A 22,730-nucleotide genomic window follows, 5' to 3' on the forward strand; every position below is an offset into this window, starting at 1 on the left:
GCACCCCAAAAGTTTGAAGTGAACCTTGGGTCACGATCTGACACAATTCTAGAGGGTATACCATGAAGTCTAACTATCTCCTTAATGTATATCTCAGCAAATTTCTCTAATGTAGAGGTAAACTTGATCGCCAAAAAGTGAGCTGATTTGGTGAGTCGGTCTACTATCACCCAAATAGCATCCTTACTCGAGGGTGTTCTTGGCAGTCCAGTGATGAAATCCATAGAAATATCATCCCATTTCCACTTTGGAATATCTAACGGTTGCAGTGTTCCAGCTGGCTTCTGATGTTCTATCTTTATCTTCTGACACGTTAAACATCTAGAAACAAATTCAGTTACATCTTTCTTCATTCCTGGCCACCACCAACCTCGCTTCAAATCATGGTACATTTTAGTTATACCGGGATGAATTGTATATTTGCTCCTATGAGCTTCTTCTAAAAGGATATTCCTCAATCTTGGATCATTAGGTACACAAACTCTACCTTTATACTTCATCACTGTGTCCTCAGAGATGGTAAAATTTGGGGCCTTACCTACCACTATCTCCTTCCTTATATTCCTTAAGTAGTCATCACTCTGCTGTGAGACTCTGAGATCTTCAGAATTTGCTCTCAAAGTCTGCTACCTGGAGCGGCGGCCATTTGATGTTCAATCACATCCACTGGAACATCATGAAAACTGTTCCACAAATGATATTCATGAACCATCAAATGTGCAGCATGAATAGTCTTCCTACTTAAGGCGTCAGCTACCACGTTAGCCTTACCCGGATGGTAATGTAATTCAAAGTCATAATCCTTCAAAATTCCATCCATCGTCGCTGCCTCATATTAAGCTCTTTCTGATCAAATAAATACTTCAGGCTCTTATGGTCACTGAAGATTTGAAACTTAGATCCATACAAGTAGTGTCTCCATATCTTCAGAGCAAACACAACTGCAGCCAACTCCAAGTCATGTGTAGGGTAATTTTCCTCGTGTGGCCTCAACTGTCTAGAGGAATAGGCAACCACTCGGTCATCTTGCATCAAAACACATCCTAAACCCTTTAAAGAAGCATCAGTGTACAGAGTGTACGGCACCACAGGGTTAGGAATAGTCAATACTGGAGTAGTGGTTAACCTCTTTTTCAATTCTTGGAAAGCAGCTTCACATTTATTAGTCCAAATAAATGGGGCATCCTTCTTAGTCAGCTTAGTTAAGGGCATCGCAATTTGCAAAAATCCCTTAATAAAGCGACGATAATAACCTGCTAAACCTAAAAAGCTTCGTATCTCTGTAACAGATTTTGGCTGTTCCCACTTCATCACTGCATCAATCTTGCTAGGATCCACCGCAACTCCGTCTCTGGACACAACATGGCCCAAAAACTTTACTTCTTGGAGCCAAAATTCACACTTGTTTAATTTGGCATAAAGCTTATGTTCCCTCAAAACTTGCAAGACGATTCTTAAATGTTCACCATGAGCCTCCTCATCCTTTGAATAAATAAGAATGTCATCAATAAACACTACTACAAACTTATCTAAATAGGGTCGAAAGATCCTATTCATGTAATCCATGAATACCGCAGGAGCATTCGTAAGTCCAAACGGCATCACCATGAATTCATAATGCCCATATCTCGTCCGAAATGCTGTCTTAGGTATATCCTCTGCTCTTACTCTCAATTGGTGGTACCCTGACCTTAAGTCAATCTTTGAGAAAACTGCGGATCCCACAAGCTGATCCAGCAAATCATCGATTCTCGGAAGTGGATATTTGTTCTTGATGGTTACTTTGTTCAATTGTCTATAATCAATGCACAATCGGAGGCTTCCGTCCTTCTTCTTTACAAAAAGGACTGGAGATCCCCAAGGTGAAACACTTGGTCTGATGAAACCCTTCTCAAGTAGCTCTTCAATTTGCTTTTTCAGTTCCGCTAACTCTGAAGGGGACATCCGATAAGGAGCCTTAGAAATTGGCTCTGTACCGGGTACCAATTCAATTGAGAACTCTACCTCGCGCTTTGGGGGTAAACCGGAGACTTTGTCTGGAAATACATCCGCAAATTCTTTGACAATTGGGATATTCTTCACGCCTTCATCAATCTCAGCTTGGATAGAGAAGAAAACCATGTAGGCCTGGCAACCCTTCTTCATACATCTATCAACTTGCGCCGCCGACAAGAAAACATGATCTTGAGTCTCGACTGGGGTCACCGACAAAGAAGATAAAGACACACTCCTCTCTCTACAATCTAGGATAGCACCATTTGCAGCCATCCAATTCATTCCCACAATTACATCCATACCTCTCAGTGGTAGGATAATTAAGTCCATAGTTGTTTTCCTATTTTTAAACTCGACTACTAGGTTAAGGCATGCCTTAGCAGTCCTTACAGATTCTCCCGCAGGAGTAGACACATTCATATCAAAAGGTAAAATACACACAGGCAAATCAAGGTTCTTTACACAAGTTTCAGAAATAAAAGAGTGTGTAGCACCCGAATCAAATAGTGCAACAATATCATGATGAAGGATTTTGATGTTACCTCTAATGGCATCTGGGGAGTTCATGGTGTCCTGAGTAAGAGCAAACACACGACCAGAGACAGTAGGATGTTGGGAAGGGTTCTTCATATTTGAGCCCTGGTTGTCCCCACAAAACTTTGCAATGTGACCGGGTTTCCCACAAATGTAACAGACCCAGCATGTCCGAAATGACGACGCCCGCATTTAGTGCACTGTTGAGAGCTCGCTGTACTCGGGGCAGGGTTAGATACCGTTGGGCTCCTCTGTGACCCGTGATAACTACTATGATAGCTCCTCTGTCCTTGGCCCCTTTGAAATGGACCCTTCTGCCTTCCTTGGTTCCATGAGCTACTCGAACCCTGATGGTTTTTCTTCATAATGCCTCCGGTGGGTCGAGGGTAGGTTGGGGGTCTACTATATGAATAACCCCTCTTCTCTCTCTCAACCTCCTTCTTACTGCGAGCTACTACTTGTAGTTTTATGCACATTTCATCATAATCTCGGATATCTAATGAGCCAATTGTTCCCTCAATTCTGGTCTAGCCTTCTCCAATAAGCGCTTAGCCTTCCATTCGGAATCATCCCTATACTGCAGGTACGTGGAGTATCTAGATAACTCCTGAAACTTAGCAATGAATGTGTCCTCATCGAGGTTCCCTTGCTTAAAGGCATGGAATTCCGCTTCCTTCTCAGACCTTAACTCTGATGGAAAGTAATGCCTGAATAATTTTTCCTTGAATTCCTCCCAGGTGAGTGTAGAATCATCCCTGGGCCCTGCTGTCTCCCACCAATCTCTTGCTCCTTTCACTAGGAGCACTAATGCTACTTGTACTTTTTGATTGCTAGTGCATGTGACTACTCGAAAGATGGATTCGAGTCTCTTCACCCATTCCTCTACCATGGATGGTTTAAGGTTACCATCAAACGTAGGAGGGTTAAACTTCCTAACAATTTCCCACACATCAGTAATGGTCGGTGGGGCTCTCTGTTCCTCCTGCCTAATTTCCTTCCTTCTAGACTCATGATCTCTCGGAGTGGCAGGATGTGAGGAACTGCCTTCCCCCACATGACTCTCAACATGAGCCCTATCTCCATTTTCAGTTATCTTTTGCCTCTTTAGCTCCGTCAACTCTTGTTCATATCCTTGAACCTTGTCTGTTAATATTTTTACAAGCATTCTTAATTCCGCCAAGTCAGGCTCCTCATTTGGCAGTGGCGGTGGCAGGTGCTCATGTTGGAATCCTGAGTTACCACGAGTAACAGGCATTTTCTCTCCCCTCCTAAAGGATACAAGATATAAATAATAAAATTAGCCTAGCTATATCATGGCCATACAATGAGAAGCACCATAACAATGTATATTGCCAACCGACTATATGCTCTGATACCAATATGTAACACCCTCAAATTTACAAACCGATTTTTCGCAAATTATTAATTCAAGAAATCATTTTTTTTTCATTGAACCCTTATCATACCCTTATCATGGTAGAAAAATTTCTACCATGATACATCCAAGACAATATACCACAGGTCTTAAAATATCTCAAAAAGTAATTAGAACCATGAGGGACAGACAGGATCCTCATGGCATGATATTTAAATCAGGTCATGAATCAAGAGGGACAGATATAATCCTCTTGGTCATATAAATACTTTTAATAAAAAGGATTAGAGTTTACATGCTCCATAGACAAGATATGTCCTAAGTTGGCACAAGATACATTGTATAATCCAAAATAAGAGGCAACGTAAAAGATGGTGTCTCATACACCATAATTACACCTCTGGTGCTTTCTCGGCCGGATTCGCTCCTGTAAAAATATTAACCACGGGGAATGAGACTTAAAAGTCCCAGTAACCAAAAATTAATATGTAATGATGCATGCGGATGTAACTAATCATGCGATTGCTAAGTGGGCACACAAAACATTTAACCGAACAATATTTTCAAACAAACCGAACAAGTATTTAATTGCATGACTGCACCTTATATCCTCCTTTCACCATGCTCGGACGCCAAATCACCCGGCCAAAGGTGAGTTGGACCAAGCGACACGCCACTCATTGGGTCCAATGAGGGCTTACCACGTGGTAATAATTAACCGAACAGAAATTCCCATTAACACCATACATTAAAATACCCTGACAAGTCATGCATCATTCAAATATCCAAACAGGAATATATCCGAACAATAATATCTCATCATGATAAATAAAAAATAAATTTTTAACCCACTTGGCAATAATTTCAAACAAGTATATACAGTATTTATTTTCAATAATTCATAATTTTTCCAAACAACAAAACAACACATAACCATTCACAAACACACTCATCACAACACATTAATAATGGTTACCTTGTGTCTTGAATAACAAGTTCCCCTTCACAACTCCTTTTTCACCACTATCTTTGTCAATATAATCTACATAATTATTTCACAATACTATATATTAATTTTACATTAAAATAAATAACTCTAATTTAAAGAGTTAGAAAGTCTTAAATTTATAGTCCATATTAACACTAATTTAAGATTTATGCCTCATTTAACTTCCCAAATTCTTTTCTAAAATTCTCGTACCCTAATGAACTATTTTTTTTATCCTCAATTCACTTCTAGTATCACAATTTCATCCTTCTACATTCTAAAAATTCGTCCAAAAATAAATTAAAAATTTTAGAATTATCCTGAAGCCTCAAATCCCCTTTCTATAACCTCAAAAATACCTATTCATACTTAAATAAATATTTAATAATCATAGGTTTATCCCTACGTCTCAGATTCCACATAAATTCAACCATATAGATCTAGATTTTAACTCAAAAATTCTTAAACATGAGTTTCAACCTCAAGAAAATATTCTATAATATTTATTATATCCCTAAGAATTTTAACCTATATTTTTAATCCATCATATCATCAGATTAACTATCCTATAGAAAAATCCTAATCAAAATATTTACTCTATCCTACAAAATAATCATATCACTAGAAAGCTAATATTATTTAGAAAATAACTATAAAATTAATTTTGTAATTAAATAAATTTTTAAATGCTAATCTAAACAGGAAAGTTAGAACATACCTGAAGAAAAAGAAAATAATCCCCCCTTGTGAGAAAACGCCGAGCAACGTGAGAGGAAGAGAGAAAAATAATATAAAAATGGGATTGTGAGTCCCAAAATTATATTAAAAAAAAACTATAGGTTTGAATTTAATTATTCAAACCTTTGGGCCAAAAGTTGCAATTTTCTCTAAATTGTATCTTAGCCTCTCATGCTTCCTAATGCACACACCCCCTCCTTTTTATACATGAAGGCACCTCTTCTCTTCCCTCATCTAACCAATGTGGGACTTAGAAACAACAACCTTCCACCCCCTTTTTTTTGTTCCTTCTACCTTTTCTCTTTTTTTTTTCAACACATACATAAAAAAAATATTTATGTATTATATCTTAACTAAATATTGCTTATGTGGTTTTAAATTTAAATTTTTAAATTCATAATTAAATACCTAACCATAATATTATTTCTAAATAACCTCAAATAATATAAATTCCTATTATTATCATTTTTTTTCTCAAAACCTAAATTCCACAATTTCTTTATTATATAAAAAATCAGGATGTTACACTTTGTGTGGGCACTTGAATCACCCTAATCAGGCATCGAACGCGAAAATGGTGCATTTTTTAAGTTCGTATTAAAATTTAAAATTTGACAACAGATTTTGATATGTACACCGCGACGCATATGTCAACAAAAGATAACATGCCGCGGTGCATGACATAGAGAGTGACGCTGAGGGTTCTGTGCCACATGCCGCGGCGCATATGGCACTAACTACGGCATGTTGCCCTTGTTTTTGATTTATTTTGGTTGATTGGCACATGTCTCCTTGTTGGCTTTGAGATGCTATTGTATAATATTTTCGCTATGTACTATTTTAAATATATTAAATAGTTTCTATAAAGAAGTTCACAAAAGTTTTATATTGAGATCTTAAAGTTTTCAAATTAATTGTTTTGATTAGTAGTTTGTATGAAGGGTTGAATGATAATGTCATTAAGGGAATTATAAAAGGTAAAGGCAAAGAGAGATTTGATGCAAATGAAAGAGTAAGTTGTAGTGCTGCAAGAGGACTTGAGGAAACTTGAGGGAGTGGCGACTATAGTTGAAATGAAGAAAAGAGGGAGAGAATGGGGGAGGACAGAGGGAGGAGAGAAGGAGAGAAGAGAGAGGAGTAAGGAGATAAGAGAGAGTGTAGACTAGAGAGAGGAATTAGGTAAAAAATATAGTAAAAAATATAAATTAGATCAAACTATTATGTTTGATTATTTAAAAATATTTAAAAAATTCATATGAGCCTCACTAATGGATAAATAACACCAAGGAAATTGGGAAAGTAAAATTTTGAAATTAAAGGATAAAATTGATCCTTAATTGAATTTAAAACCATTTATGAATTTTTGCGTATATTTTAAGGGCAAAAATAACTCTTAACCCATTTTTATTTCATATATTATAAATTATTAATAATTTTGAAATATACAATTAATATCTTTATAGGGATAACTTGTTTACATGATCTTTTGGGATGAGTTTTTATTTTTTTATATTTATCGTTTAAATATAAATTATGAGTCCTTGAGTATAATTTTCCTTTTATTGAAACATGGAATTCTACTGTTATATCAGTATCAAATCATCATCATCATCATCATCATCATCATCATCAATTCTCTTAAATATTTGATACGAAGTTTAACAAGAGCGGTAATATTATGATAAAAAGCAAAGAAATTCAGATGCTGTATAGACACATAATGTGAAATCAAACAAAAGTTGCAGGCTAAGTTATGCCTTATGCGATGTCAGGAAGAGGATCTCTCCACTTTTTTTTCCTCCATTTTCCTCCACTTCTCCCATCTCCACCATTCATTAATTTTATCACTTAAAAAAATTATTTAGTAAAATAATTTGAATGATAGAGATGGAAGAAGTGGAGGGAAAAAAATGGAGAGACCCCTCCCCCTGCGACATCTGATGCTCTAATGCATGATTGTTTGGTGCATCATATTCCATATGCATGCCACAAAATGCCTCTTTGCCGCTATTTGTGACTAAATTAAAAATTCTAATTTTTTCTTTGTTATTTTCACCTTTTTTATTATAATAAAAATAATAATAGCTTGTGACACTAAATTTAGATTTTAACAGTTAAAAAGTAAGAGAATCTTATGATGGGATTTATCAATTTTAAAATATTTATTTGATCTTATTTATAACTTACAGTGTAATTTTTTAAGTAATATTTAAAAAATATTTTTAAAATTATCTTTTATGAGATAAAAAAATAAAATGATATTACTTTTTAAAATTATTATATAAGAGCATATTTAAAATTTTATACAATTTTATTCCTTTTATTTTTTCATTAATATTAATGAGATTGATAAAAATAACTTGTCAAAAAAATAAAAGAAGTGGATATGATATGAGAGCAAGTTATAAATATCTTCGGTAATTGAGAACAAATAAATAAACTCTATCCTTTTCAAATAAAATTTTAGGCTCAAATATTGTCAATAAACAACATTTTTTAATCTTACAATAAAAAACATTTTAAATAAATTAATATTATCAATAATAAAAATATCAATTATCAATGTCAATATCAACTAGATAAAGCCCATCAATTTTGGGAGCAAGTTCTCATCTGCTCCCCATCCTCCTGCTCCCACCTTGCCCCTCACAAGAGCAAGTGGAATTTTTTAAAAAAAAAAATCATGGGAACAAGAAGGTGGGGCAAGAGATAATCCTACTTCTCAATTTTTACTCTAAAATTATAGGTTTTTTTTTACTAAAACTAACTATTAAATATTTTTCAATATAACTATCTAATTTAGTTCGCTTTGAGCATTGTCAATTTTAATTAAAAGGTACTTTTCAAAAATATTTTTTATATTTAAATATAGAGTCAGTAATTCAGGTAAGCTAGCTAATTTAGGTTAGCTCCAATATTTCAATTTATAAGAAAACTTATATAGTTGGATCTGACCGTAACACCTAACAAACTTGAATACGAAAGTTCATACTTAAGTGACCAGAGCTATCAATAATCACCTATTAATGTTGAAAATGGATAAGCTCATTAAATAAATTAAATACTTGGGGACCTCTAACCATCTTCTCTTCCAATCAGAGGGTGGGCATTGGGCAGATCCACCTACTTCGCAATTTTAGGGTTGCAAAACACATTGCATCATAAATATAATATGATCACAATCCTCCATATGAAATAACCAATTCCTTTGATACATACTTTTCACACTATGAATTCATACCGATCTATTTGTATTTAAAAGTTGAGATGAAGAAGATGAAACTTATAATAAGACAAGTACAATATTTACCTTGGGTTTTGGCACGAGTTTTCCTTCCTCGATTGCTTGCTTATTATTTTTATTAATTCATAAAGGACATTTTAGTCACGTGATCCAGTAATTTATTTCACTTCAGTCCCAATATCTTGCAATCAGTTTCCATAATTTATTAGGCTTGATTGATAAAGTGTACAATATGGTCCTTAAATAAAATTTTCTCTTAATTTTTTTATAGGCATCCTTTCCAAAATTGACTATTAAAAAAAGGGAAAATATAGTCATTAGATCTTATAATTTAATCGAGTTTTGTTTGAGTGAGTGATGTTTATTTTCCAAATCTCTATAATGTTAATTTTTTAGTATTTTTGACCCTTATAAGGATTAAAAATATTAAAAAAATTATAGGGACTAAATGTAAAATTTGATAAAATTATAGAAATAAAAGAATTATGTTTTTGCTTAAAAAAATCATCCTAACTCTAAATCTTCAAAATTTTTTAACACTCATTTTAATAGTTTTTTAAGTAATATCCTTTGTAAGGATCACAACTGTAAAAATCAACTTATCTTTGTTCTTCTTTCTAAGTGAATCATAAAAAATCTCTAACTTGTCTTATTTTTTCATTAGTTATCCAATGTAATGACATTTGTGAAAAATATTAACTTGCTTTCAATATTTTTTTGAGTAGTCATTTGGTTCTTCTGTGAAATTTCAAGAATTATTTGTCCTTAAATGTAATTAAAGGTTTTAAAAGAATCTCAAATATGATTCTTTTTTATAAAAATTATTTCTTGCACGTGCAAAAGCCTTTTTTTTTTCCAAAGGAAAAAGACAAACTTAGAATTAGGGGGGTTCAGCCTAGACCCGTCTCGATTGGCCTGGTATCGTCCCGATCATATCGGGACGGGTCTTGTCCCGGCTCGAAAATAATCGGGACGAGACTTTATGGGACAGGACAGAAAAGGGGTTCGGGACAGGATGGGACACGGGATTACCATCGGGACGTCCCATCCCGTCCCGAATATTATATATATTATTTTTTATTTTAAATATATTAATTATATTAATATAATTTATACTTATATTAATTATATCAATTATAATTTTAATACTTGCAATTCTTATTTAAAACTAAAGTTTTTTATATTGGTAATTTTAATGGCATGGAGTAAATATGGCGATATCTTTCTTTATAATATATTAATTATATTAATATAATTTATTCTTATATCTATCTATTTAATAACTTTTATTTATAACATATTTCTTGCTTATTTTTAGAAGAGTAATTAGCTTAGTACGCCTTCACTAAAATAGAAGAATAATGATTTGATGTTGTGTTTGACTTGCCTGTTGCTAATCTTATAGCATAAAAATCACTTGTATTTGTTATTATAATATGTAGTTACGATTAATATAATTCAATAATTGATTTTAAATTATTGTTATTTATGTACTTGTGTTGTTTTGATTTTAAACTTAATAACTTATATGATTTAAAATTTTAATGAACGTTATTATTCAGATCTTTTTTCGATGTTATTTCATTTATCGGGACGGCGGGACGTCCCGATCTTGTTCCGGTCCCGTCCCGACTCTTAACGGGATGGAACGACTTTCGGGACGGGACAGGACACAGGACCAAAATTCAGTTCCGATCTTTTTTTCGGGATGGGACATGGGACGGGAGTGTCCTGATCCCGTCCCGTCCCGTGAACACCCCTACTTAAAATTTCAAATTTTTAAGGCGCTGGAAATTGTGTCAAAATTTATATTTTTCTCACGAGGCGGCTCTCTGTAAGGTGTGGGATTAATGAAATAAATATAGATATTGCATATTTAGCAACATATATAGCATATTAAAAAGCCTAAGTAGCCATACTCATGCTGTTCAGAAACTACGGAAATTGCGTCATCTTTCATTTCATGCAGATTTATTGAATAATAAGTCCAGTTATTCATAATTTATAATACCCTCTTGTTCTTATTATAAAATACTCCCTCTGTTTTTATGTATAAAAAAAATTATATTATACAATTTAAAAAATTTAATTAATTATAATAATTATGTTTAAAAATAAAGAAATTAGACTAAAATATCCTATATTAATTAACATAAGTATGCATTAATTATTTTCATTAATATAAATTAGGAGGGATAATTTCAAAATTATACAATAAATGCTTATTAAAATATGTAATTTTGTTTATATAAAAATAAAGTAAAAAGTGATAATTTCTTCTATAAATAAAAATGGAGGAAGTACCTTTTAAACTAAATAGATTGTCCTTATTATAGTTATTTGGTGAGATTTTAATTAAGTTCTTCAATACTACCCTCTATTTAAAGTTTACTTTATACTCCTTTTATCGTCATTCATAGGGAATTTTTCAACAAAATTACACATATTAATAAAATTTATTAAATAATTTTATAGTTAACTTTTCTATAAACTTTAAAAAAATAATATTCATTGACAAGGGAAGGGAAAAGAAATACATTTAAGGAGTAAAATAATGAGAAATAATATTAGAATAATTATTATTAATGAAATCTTGAAAAAATATTTTATATTTTAAAATACTAAATTATTTTAAAAAATATCTTATAAAATAAGAAGGAAGGAGTAACATATAGAAATATAGATATCATTTTATTAAAAAGAAATTGTCATTTCCTCCGATAACAGATTAACAATGTTGAGAGACTATTCTCTTGGTGTACTGTAGATCACAACGTTTGACTGAAAAGTTGGAGAATAATTAAAGAGATTAGTTTAAAACTAAGTGTCAACTATGAAATGCTCGCCGATCAATGACGCCTCCCCAATCCCGATAACGCTCCTTCTGTACAATCTTCCACATGGGACCCATTATTTTAATTTTTAATTATTTATCTTGCCCTATTTATAGACTTTTTTAATATATTTTATTGACGTTAAGAAAAAATGTAAGATTCATTAAAAGTGTGCAAAAATTTAAAAAAGTTTTTAAGGTGGTCCTCGTTAGGCATACATAATTTAATAATATATATATTTTACCAACATTTAATAGAGGGTGAAAGTAGAAATTTGTTAAAAAAAATTAATGATGTGAGTTATAAATAAGATTAAAAAAATTATTTTTTATTTTATAAATAAGATTAAAGAGAATAATTATCAGTAACTACTACCTTTTTGTCTAGAATTATAAGGCATTTTAAACTAATTTAGACTCTCCAATAAATTAGCTAATGATCTTTAAAAATATAATACAATGCATTTTTTCATATTTATCTTTATTTAATAAGTTTTCTCAATTTTTTTTGGTCAAAATAAGTTGTCTAAATTAAAAAAACCTTATTTATTATTATTCCTAATTAATAATTTTTTTTAAAAAAATTGTACTCTCTTTATCTCAAATTATAAGATACTTCTGAACAAAGTATATTTTACTAATCAATTTCATAAAATATACTTAACAATCTTATTTTTTAAAAATAAAAATATAAATTTTTAAAAATATTCTTTATTTAATATGTTAATAATAGAGAGGGACAAAAATTAAATATAGAAAAAGAATGTAATATTGAAATAAATTTATTTAATGAAACTTTAATCATCTCAAGGTTTTATCTCCTCAAAAATCTCTTATAATTTAGGACAAAGGGAGTATTAATTACATCATCTTGAAGGATCCAAAAATGTTTTATATTTTAACAAAATACTTTAAAAAAATTGTCTTATAATAATATAATACTAAATAGAGGGAGTACTTATGAAAATTGCCTTGATTTTTTCAGTAGTCATCTAATATAAAGACACTTTTGAAAATCTTAAGGGAGAGTTTCATCTAAGGGCCATAGATGTGATGTATTTTAAAATTAGGCCCAAAATATTATGAATTTTCATTATAGAGTGTGGGTATGAATTGAAATAAAATTATAATACAAAATTATCAAAATATCCTCATGCGGTATGTTGCAACACGAGTAACATAAAGAAATTGATAAGTAAAATATTTGACAAATAATATAGTTCATTTATAATAAAAGTCCGTATAACAATTTAAATTTATAATTTGTTAAACTATTATCATTATTTATAAAATTGACTACATTACTTGTTACATCTAGCATGATTATTAATTCTTGAGAAGACTTATTAATTTCTTAACTTTATTTATCCATTTTTTTATATTACTTACTAATTCCATAACTTCACTTGCCAACTCCATGTAACAAGTTATATCTATTATTTATTAAACTATTAGCATAACTTACAAGATCAACTACATTATTTGCTAAATGTTTACTTTATTTGTTAATTTTCTTATATTAATTGTTTTGCTGCAACATATTATTGGAATAAGAATATTTTGTTTATTTATTTTGCAATGTTATTTTAATTCAGAGTCAACATCCTATAGTGAAATTCCAGATTGTGTTGAGCCTAATTTGCAAATATGTACCATCCAAGTTTTGGGTAGTGTGAAATTTCTAGAATTATTTGCCCTTAAATGTAATTAAAGGTCTTAAAAGAATCTTAAATATGATTCTCTTTTTATAAAAATTATTTCATGCACGTGCAAAAGCCTTTTTTAAGGAAAAAAGACAAACTAAATTTTTAAGGCACTGATAATTGTGTCAAATTTTATATTTTTATTTTTTACATGCAAATTTTATATTTTTCTCATGAGCTCTTAGCGAGGGGTAGAATTAATGAAATAAATATAGATATTGAATATTTACCAACATAACATATTAAAAAGTGTAATTAGTCATACTCATATTTTTCACAAACTATGAAAAATTGTGTCTTATCTTTCATTTTATGCAGATTTATTGAAAATTAAGTTCTATTATTCATAATTTATACTGCCCCTAATTCTTATTATGAGTTAGGATCTTAATTATTTTTTTTAATATTACCTCTATTTAAAGCTATTAACTATAAGAACGAATGTAATGTAACATTAAAAAATATATTTAAATATAGATAAAATTAAAAATTTGTAATTTCATTTTTGAATAAAAAGTTAATAGCTAAATCACATTTTCTTGGTTTCAGTGAAGTGGTTAGAAATGTCTTTTTATAAATAATTTATAAAATTATCAAGGTATGTAAAACCGGACCGGTCATTAAACCAGTCATGGCACTGGGTCACGGGTTAGTGGTTCAATTGGGGTTGAACCGGGGGTTGAACCGGTGACAAACCGGTCATGATTAAAATAATACAATTTAAATAAAAAGACATTAATTATAAAAATATTCAACCAAATCCAATCACTCAAAAGTCTAACAATAATAAAATACTATATTTTTGGACTTAGCATGCTCTGCCTTTAATTTTTTATTTTTTGACTTCAATTTTATTTTTTTTGTTATCTTATTTTCGAACTCAGAGCTCTGAAAAATTAAAAATAAAAAATGATGTCATTTTGGGGATAAAAGTTTAAAAAAATAATAACCCGATCAACCCAGTTACACCAGTTCACTCCCTCATCGGGTTAAGGGTAAATCCAGACCGGACAAGGGATCGGGTCACCGGTTTCTGGGTTGACTCGACCGGTCCGGTCCGATTTTTAATACCATGAAATACACATATTCCCTCTAATCCCTATTATAGGGTTTCTTCTATAAAAAAAAATTTGGTCTTTAATATAAAGTACTTAATAGGATATTAATGGGTATTAATTATATTTTTTAATATTACCTATATTTAAATTCATTGACTATAAGAGAGAAAATAATGCAAATATGAAAACACTTCATTTCAATAGAGGTAAAATTAAAAGTTTATTTTATCTTCAAATCAAGTTAATTATTTAACCATCTCTCTATGGTTCCCATGTGGTAGTTAGAGCCTTAGAGGTGGTTAATAATAGAAACCATATAGAATATTAATGAAGTCCATTAAATATATTTTATAATCTTAATTTTTTTATAAACTTCCAAAAGTAACTTTCTTTAATAAGAGAGAGAGGGAAGGGAATTTATTCAAGGATTGAAAATAATGAAAAGTGATATTAAAAATATATCATTAATAAAATTTTTACTTTTTCAAAACACTTTATATTTTAAGATATTAAATTATTTTTAAAAATGTTTTATAAAATAAGATGGAGAGAATAATATTTAGGAATACAGATATCATTTTATTAAAAAGAAATTGTCATTTTTTTCAATAAGAGATTAACAATGTCTGAGACAAATCTTTTTGTGCAGATCACAAGATTTGACCAAAAAGTTAGAGAATGATTAAGGAGATTAGTTCAAAAGTCAGTGTCAACTGTCAAATACTACACTTAACAAACTTGTTGAGGTCAAACATGAACTGCCACCCTCTTCCCCTATCAATGGCGCCTCTTACATCTCAATAATGCTCCTTACTTGTAAATTGCAACCTTCCACATGGGATTCCATTATTTTAATCTTTAATTATTCATTTTATCTTATTTATAAATTATTTTTAATACACTTTATTAAAAGAGAGGATGATAGAAAGGTCCTAAAAAAATTAATTAATTTAAGTTAGATTTTAAGTGTTAAATTTTAAAAATTTTATAACTCAATCTCTTAATTTTATAATTTTGATAAAATTGTAACTCGTATTCTAAATTTTAACAGTAAAAATATTTTTTTTAAATTTTTTAATCATGTTAAAATTTAAAAAATAAATTATAAATTCATCACAATGTAGTTATAAAATTGAGAGATTGAGTTATAAATTTTTAAAGTTTGGCACTTGAGATCTAACTTAAATTAGTTAGTCCTTTTGGGAACTCTTTTTCATTTCCCCTTATTAAAATTAAAAAAAATTAAATTTTATTAACTCTATATAAAAATTTAATTAGTTTTTCACTATGTCCGCATTAAATATATATAATTTAATAATATATTTTTACTAATTTTTAATGGAGGTTAAAAGATAAAATTTGTGATAAAAATTTAATGATGTGAGTTATAAATAAAACTAAAAATAATTTTATCTCTATCTTATAAATAGGATTAGAGGGAGTAATTATCAATAATTGGAGCTAGTAATTTGGGTTGAACCCGAACCTATTCAAAGAAGTTAAAGTCGAATTTGACTATATGAGTTTTTTAAAAAATGTTAGATATTTCAAACCTAATTTGAATAAGGCATGCTTCTGAAATTATTAACTTTATATGTATGCAGAGCCAGTAATTTAAGTCAAGTATAATGAGTTAGCCTAAACTTGCCTCGAATAAAATTAGAGTTGTACTTAACTATATGATATTTTTTTTTAAAGGTAAAATACTTAAGGGCAAGACAAATAAACCCAATCGGCCTTGCCCCACTTGAATTACCAACTTTATCAATAACTACTACTCTTTCTTGTTTTAAACTAATTTACACTCTTCAATAAGTTAGCTAATGACATTTAAACTTACAGTACTTTACATTCTTTTTATATTTATCCTTATTTAATAGCTTGTTTTAATTAAAAATCTTGTTAATTATAATATTAATTGCATTTTAAATGATCCAAAAATGTCTTATATTTTTAACATAATATTTAAAAATATGTATTGTATTTTTAATAGTATAATACTAAATGGAGGGAGTAATTTTTTTTTTCATAAGTAGTGTGCAATATTTAAATTTAAAAATAAAAATATATTTTGAGGATATATAATGTATTCATATATCTAAAATTATCATTTTTTTAAGATGGAGCCCCCTCCTGGCTCATCCTTCAAGTATTTTTTGTGCAAATAATTGCCTTAAACTTTGAGTCGTGTTGAAAATTTCCAAACTTTAAATTATGTGCAGACTAAACCTTTTTCCACAAAACATCTTAATGGCAAAACAAAGGATTTCCAATAGTAGTTTTCTTGAATCATTGTCTCCGATCTATTTTATAGGCAATTTCTATAACGATTTTTTAATTCTTAATATAATGTAAATGTAGAGTTATTATTATTATTTTTTAATTTTATCTCTATTATAAATTTAATTTTATAACTCATTATATATTATGTATCTTTCTTTTCATATTTAATAGGAGTAAAGTTAGAATTTTTTTATTTTAAAACATGTTTAATGAATTAATCATCATTCTTTAGTTTCAGTGAAGTAGTTAAACTTGTCTTATAATAAGGAAAAGATAGAGCATATGCATTAATATAAATGCTTGGCCATGACTATTTGAAAATTTTAAAGGTTTTCAAAGTAATATATAGGTTACGCACTCCCTCTATTTTTATTTGTTACGAAAAGTGTCACTTTTAATTTTTTTTTCAAGCAAAATCATATATATTAATAAACATTCATTATATATTTTATAAATTATCTCTCATAATTTACATTAATGAGAAATAATTAATACATACTTATATTGATTAACATAGGATATTTTAGTCCAATTTCTTTATTTTTAAACATAATTATTATAGTTAATTATTTTTTTAAAATTGTGTAACATATTTTTATCTCTTATATATAAAAACAAAGAAAGTATAATTTAGTCTTGATAAAAAGAAAGAATGACAGTTAGATTTTAAGAGTTTGAATTAGTGACAATTTGGCCTTGACAAAATTTTTTAAAAAATAAATTATAAATATAAATTCAAATAGCTATAAATAAAATTTTTTATTATAATTTAAGAGTTACATTTAACATTTAAATACATATTTTAATTGGAACTCATACATGTGTAATTATCTAACTTGATATATTAAATTTATTTTTTTAAAATTTTTACGAGGACCAAACTCTCATTCTCTCTAATAAAAAGTCTATGCTATTTATTTGAGTAAATTTAGAATATTTTTTAAGACTATTTTTATACGCTTAAAAAAGAATTATTTTAAATCCATGGGAACTTATCTGTCATTTTAATTTTTTGTTAAATAACTATTTTACCCTTCTAAAGAATTAAAAAAAAAATCCCAAAACCCAGTCTTCAAAGCATAAAAATTGAAGGATTAAACGAAAATCTAAAAATCAAAATGTTCATGTTCAACAATGATCATATCAATAGCGATTGATTTTATAAGAAAAAGAAGGAACTCATCATCAAAGCAAAGAGGAAATTACATAACATGAACGACGAACGACGAGAGCAAGAATGAAACGACAGCGAGTAACGGAACAATGCGAGCTAAAGTTGAAGCGCAAGAAATTTGAAGGAATTGCCGACACGACCTTGAAGGAAATTGTGAATCAAACTTGAACATATTATGCTTCAAATCTTCTCCCAAGAACAAAAATATTTTTCGAAATTCTCTAGGTTTGGTTTGGAAGCAATCGAGTCACAAAATTGATGGAGCTTGAGTGCAACATCAAAAATGGGGCAAAATAGGTATTTGACGAAAAATTAAAATGCCAAACAAGTATTCAAGAATTTGAAAAAGAATTATCGCATTTCGTAATATTTATTTTCATTTGAGTATTTTAAAAGGATTTTTCTGTAATTCTTGGTATCTGATTTAACTTTATTTTTTTCCGCTGACCCTTCTTGAAGACTTTTTTTTTTTTTTCAATACTGAAGTTAATGCATTCAAATAATATCTAGAAGACTGAAACCCAACAATCTTTTATTCTTTTTTTTCCCTGTCAACAAACTATTAATTGCTTTATCAGTTTGTGGAATGAAAGAAAGTCGGAAAATATTATATTTCTATAAGAAAAATTATAGTACAAGTGTACAAAGGAAAAAATAATAAGAAGAAGAAGTTAAGCTGGTTAGAAAAAAAATAATAAGAACAAGAAGTTAAGGCTCCATAATAACTGGAGGATAAGTATTAATTAACAATGAAATGAAATAAATTTAATTTATGTGGAATTTGCATGTGGATATGACCAAAAGAAAACATTAAAGTCAAAAATTTTCTAGAAAGCTCCTTCCGTTATTTCTCTCTTTTGACATTTTGCCATTTTTTTCATATGTAAAGAATCATCCCCACAAGTTGAGTCCCGTGCGAAGAATTAGTTTTTTAGAATGTGATAAATTAATATTTAATTTTTGTCTATAGAAGTATTTACATTTAATGTCTGAGTATGCTTAGAATATGATTGTCCCTAATAGAAAAATATATGTGCACAATGAAAAAAAAAAAACAGTACTACCAACAAAGATGGGTCTAAATGGTAAAAATCTTGCCCATAGCCCTTGAGGTTTGGAGTTCAAATCCAACGTCCAACATGAAGACTTTATTGTTGGCAGGAAATTTATAAATACTTATATAAGCGCTTTATATATGATGAAAAGTTGATGATTTAATTCTTGTTGGTGTCTAGGCCCAATCCATCAAAATGGTCGGCTGAACAAACTTGGTCATAATAAATAGCCAGCGGTGTGTTCATTTTTGTTGTTGATAACTTGATAAGATTATCGTGTCAGCTTTAAAAAAGAAAGAAAGCGTTGGCATTACACATCACCCAAAAAAAAAATGAATAAAAAAATTGGAAAGAGAAAAGGCACAGAAGGAGGCAAAAGGTAATGATGATGATTATTGTTTTTTTTTTTTGAATCACAAAACAAGCCAAAGCTTGAGGAAAGACCAAAAGATGAAACAGGCAAAGAAAACGTCAAGCCCGCTACCATATCAGACGGAAGGGCCTCTACAGCAGCCGAGTTTGTTCGACATGAATTCATTGTAAAGTTCTTCTTTGGATTCAACCTACGCGGGATACAATCAACAAGGATTTGTCAGAACAATTAGGGACTTAGATAGCTTAATTTAAGATCTCATGTTCAAGTCTCAAGATACACAGACGCGCAGCTAAACACGTACAGTGTGTCTCGCTAGTGGTACTAGCAAAACCACCACGTTTAAAAGCCCAACTTATGAGGAGATTTGGATTAGTTCGAAAGAGGGTAGGCGGGCAATGAAATCAAAATACCCACACTCTCTCCTAGGTGGGAAACCAAAAAAAAAAAGAAGAAAATATATATTAACCAAAAAATATATTAAAAAGATAAAAAGAAATACAAAAAAGTCATAAAGAAATTAAAATTCTAGATGAAGACATCTAAATTAGGGGGATCAAAGGGAAACACATGGAGGAAGAAAAAATAAACTAAGGAAACATTTGAACAAAAGAGAAAATATCTAAATTGACAACACATTTGTGCTCTTCTACTAATGGAATCTGAAAGTGGAGTTGTTAATGACAAATAATGTGCAAGTCTTCAAGAGACAGCTAATAGTCGACACTATAAGTAAGGATCCATAAAATGAAGGAGCGAAGGCAAGAGTTGTTGAAATGGGGAAGAAGTTGAAATGGGAAAAGATATTTCTTTTCTTTTTTCTCCAACTGATTGTTTGTAAGATTGAATTCTGAAAGGAAATGGAAATCAAGCAAATTGACTAGTCAGCTATCTTCCTTTTCTTACCCAAGATGCCCCATCCTATTGATGGAAGATGGCTGTAGTCACTAACCAAAGATAAACTAGGTGTCCAGCAAGGCTTGTTAACATAAGAATTCAAGGTACAATCTGGTTTACAAATATTCTCAGAGAGAGAGATGATGATGATGAAATTCTTGTATTATATGGATGGTTGGTCATAAATATCATTGTGAAAAGAAGCATTGCTCTTCCTTCAAATAACTGAAATTAAAATGATGATATGCTTGATGGTGACAATTTGATCAATCCTTGAAAAGAGATGATAGGACAATTAAGGGTTTGAAAGTTACTCCTAGAAAGCAAGTCATTTATTTTGACTGATAAAGCACTAAGTTAAAGAAAAATATTTAAGTAGATAAGTTACATCACGTCATTCATGATCAGTTCAATTAAAAATACTCTAAGCAATCGAAATAAATTCTGTGTAATATTTTTTAATTAATTTTAAGCAATCTAAATAGAATTTTGTGTTACATTTTTTTAATTGATTTTATGTTTATAATACACATTTAATTTCTCACGCGCGCTCTCTCTCTCTTCCATTATTAATATTAAAATTAATTTATATTTAATACCATTTAAATGTAATTTTTTAATTAAACAAATCATAAATGATATGATATATCTGATTTATCTAAGTATTTCTTTTAAACCAAATAAGTTGCCTGGGAAAAAAGGAAGGTAATAAAAATAAGGTTAATAGATTCTTTAATATCACAACCAAAAGCACACCTGGTGTTGTTTTGCAAATGGTGATATTTTAAAACATTGCCGGCAGGAATGGCATTGGTAAATAGCTTCCATGTATGCAGAAAGATTTTTTCTATTTTCATCAAGTTTCCAAAAGAGTTTCCAAGGAAAAAGAAACAGGTTGTCAAAGGAGATTTTCTTAGTCAATGCTTGTAAGAAATATGCTTGGACAAGATAATTAGTTGAGGGACTCCACAATTAAAATATTTATATTTTATCAACAAAGTTTGATCTAGTTGATAAGAATTTGACCCATTACCTATTAGGTCTTAGGATCAAATCTGACTGCTAGTGTGAGAACCTTATTGGTGAATTTTTTTTTGTAATATTTTTTGAGTGTGAAGGCATCTTTTAATTTTGATGAGTTTTTGAGACCTAACTCACCTATATTTTTTTTACCAAAAAAATATTTGTATCTTTATCAATATTCTAACATGTTGAATTCAAGCTTACTCACTTTGTTCATAAGATATTAATCAAAGTACACTTCTAATGTGTTAGTTCATTGTCTTTAAATTACACATTTTTTAATATTTATCATTATTTGTTAGCTGTCTCAATTAACAAAATCTATCAATTACACCTTAATTAAGGGTATTTTTTAAAAAAATTATTAATTATTGCACATTAAAAAACTCAAATACATTATGTTTTTTTATCAAGATGCTTTAAAAAAAAAAAAGATGTCTTGAAATATTAAATGGAGAGAGTAGATTTTTCCACTTTTATAACCAGGCCTGGTTCGTCTGGTTTGGACTTTACAGTTTTCAAGTTGAGCCAACCGAGCTTTCTCTCAGTCTCACTGTTGTTGTTGCTTTTTTTTTTTTTTAACACCTGAAGCAGCAGCGCATTGATTGTATGGCTCTTTTAGGGATTAAAATATTATTGGATTATCTACAATGTAAAATATTAAATATAAAGGAGATAATGATGACAAAAATAAAAATAATTATATAAATTAAAATCTTTAAAACATCAACTAAAATAGATTCATTCATTAATTTGCTTTAAATTAGGTTAAATATTTAAATAAATCATGTGGATGCAGAATATGAATTTATAATTATTATTTTGATATGATTTTTTTATTTTTAAATTTGACTTAATAATATCAAAGATCAAATGAGGAAAATGTTTTTTTTTTTTTGAGCAAGCCTTTAAAGTTTCAGTTCCGGGATGTTGAGCCATCCAGAGCTAATTGCGTGTAACAGATCAGACCAATGGCCCAAGATGTACGTGTTTTTCTGCTCTGAACTATAATGCTGGGCCCAAAAACGTTTTCTAACAAAACGGAAAATGAAGTTTCTTATATTAAATTTTAATTGACGTATAATTATTTTTATAGTTTTTTATTAGTTATATAATGAATTTTAAATAATTATATTTATGAAAATATTTCCTTATGTAATTATTTCAAGAACTCAAATGTATTTGTACTTCAAATAATTATATAATAATTTTTTAAGGACTCAAGGCAACAATATCAAATATGAGTAAAAAAAAATCACTAAATTTTTTTAATTTTCTGAATTTTCGAAAATTTAAGATTTTAATTTTAATTAAAATTTCTACAGAGTTCTTAGAAATGGTTTACATTTAGCATAACTTTTGATTTAGTTAATAAGGGAGTTTGTATCAATTTAAACTAAGTCTCGAGTTCAAACTTTAAGAATGCAAGTGCCAATCACGTTAATGAAAGAGTTAAA

General features: G+C 29.5%; 1 long non-coding RNA gene across 1 annotated transcript; it reads right to left on the reverse strand.

Annotated features, from left to right (window-relative positions):
* Positions 1-4,230: 4,230 nt before the first annotated feature.
* Positions 4,231-5,778, reverse strand: LOC129301259 (uncharacterized). Its single transcript, XR_008590937.1, has 3 exons — positions 5,611-5,778; positions 4,881-4,946; positions 4,231-4,331 (listed from the first exon to the last, which is right to left on the reverse strand). It is a non-coding gene; the product is annotated as an uncharacterized LOC129301259 (long non-coding RNA).
* Positions 5,779-22,730: the final 16,952 nt, after the last annotated feature.

The sequence above is a fragment of the Prosopis cineraria genome, unplaced genomic scaffold (assembly GCF_029017545.1).
Source record: "Prosopis cineraria cultivar Desert tree isolate PC_DT_omini unplaced genomic scaffold, ASM2901754v1 PC1996, whole genome shotgun sequence".
NCBI classification, from domain to species: Eukaryota; Viridiplantae; Streptophyta; class Magnoliopsida; order Fabales; family Fabaceae; genus Prosopis; species Prosopis cineraria.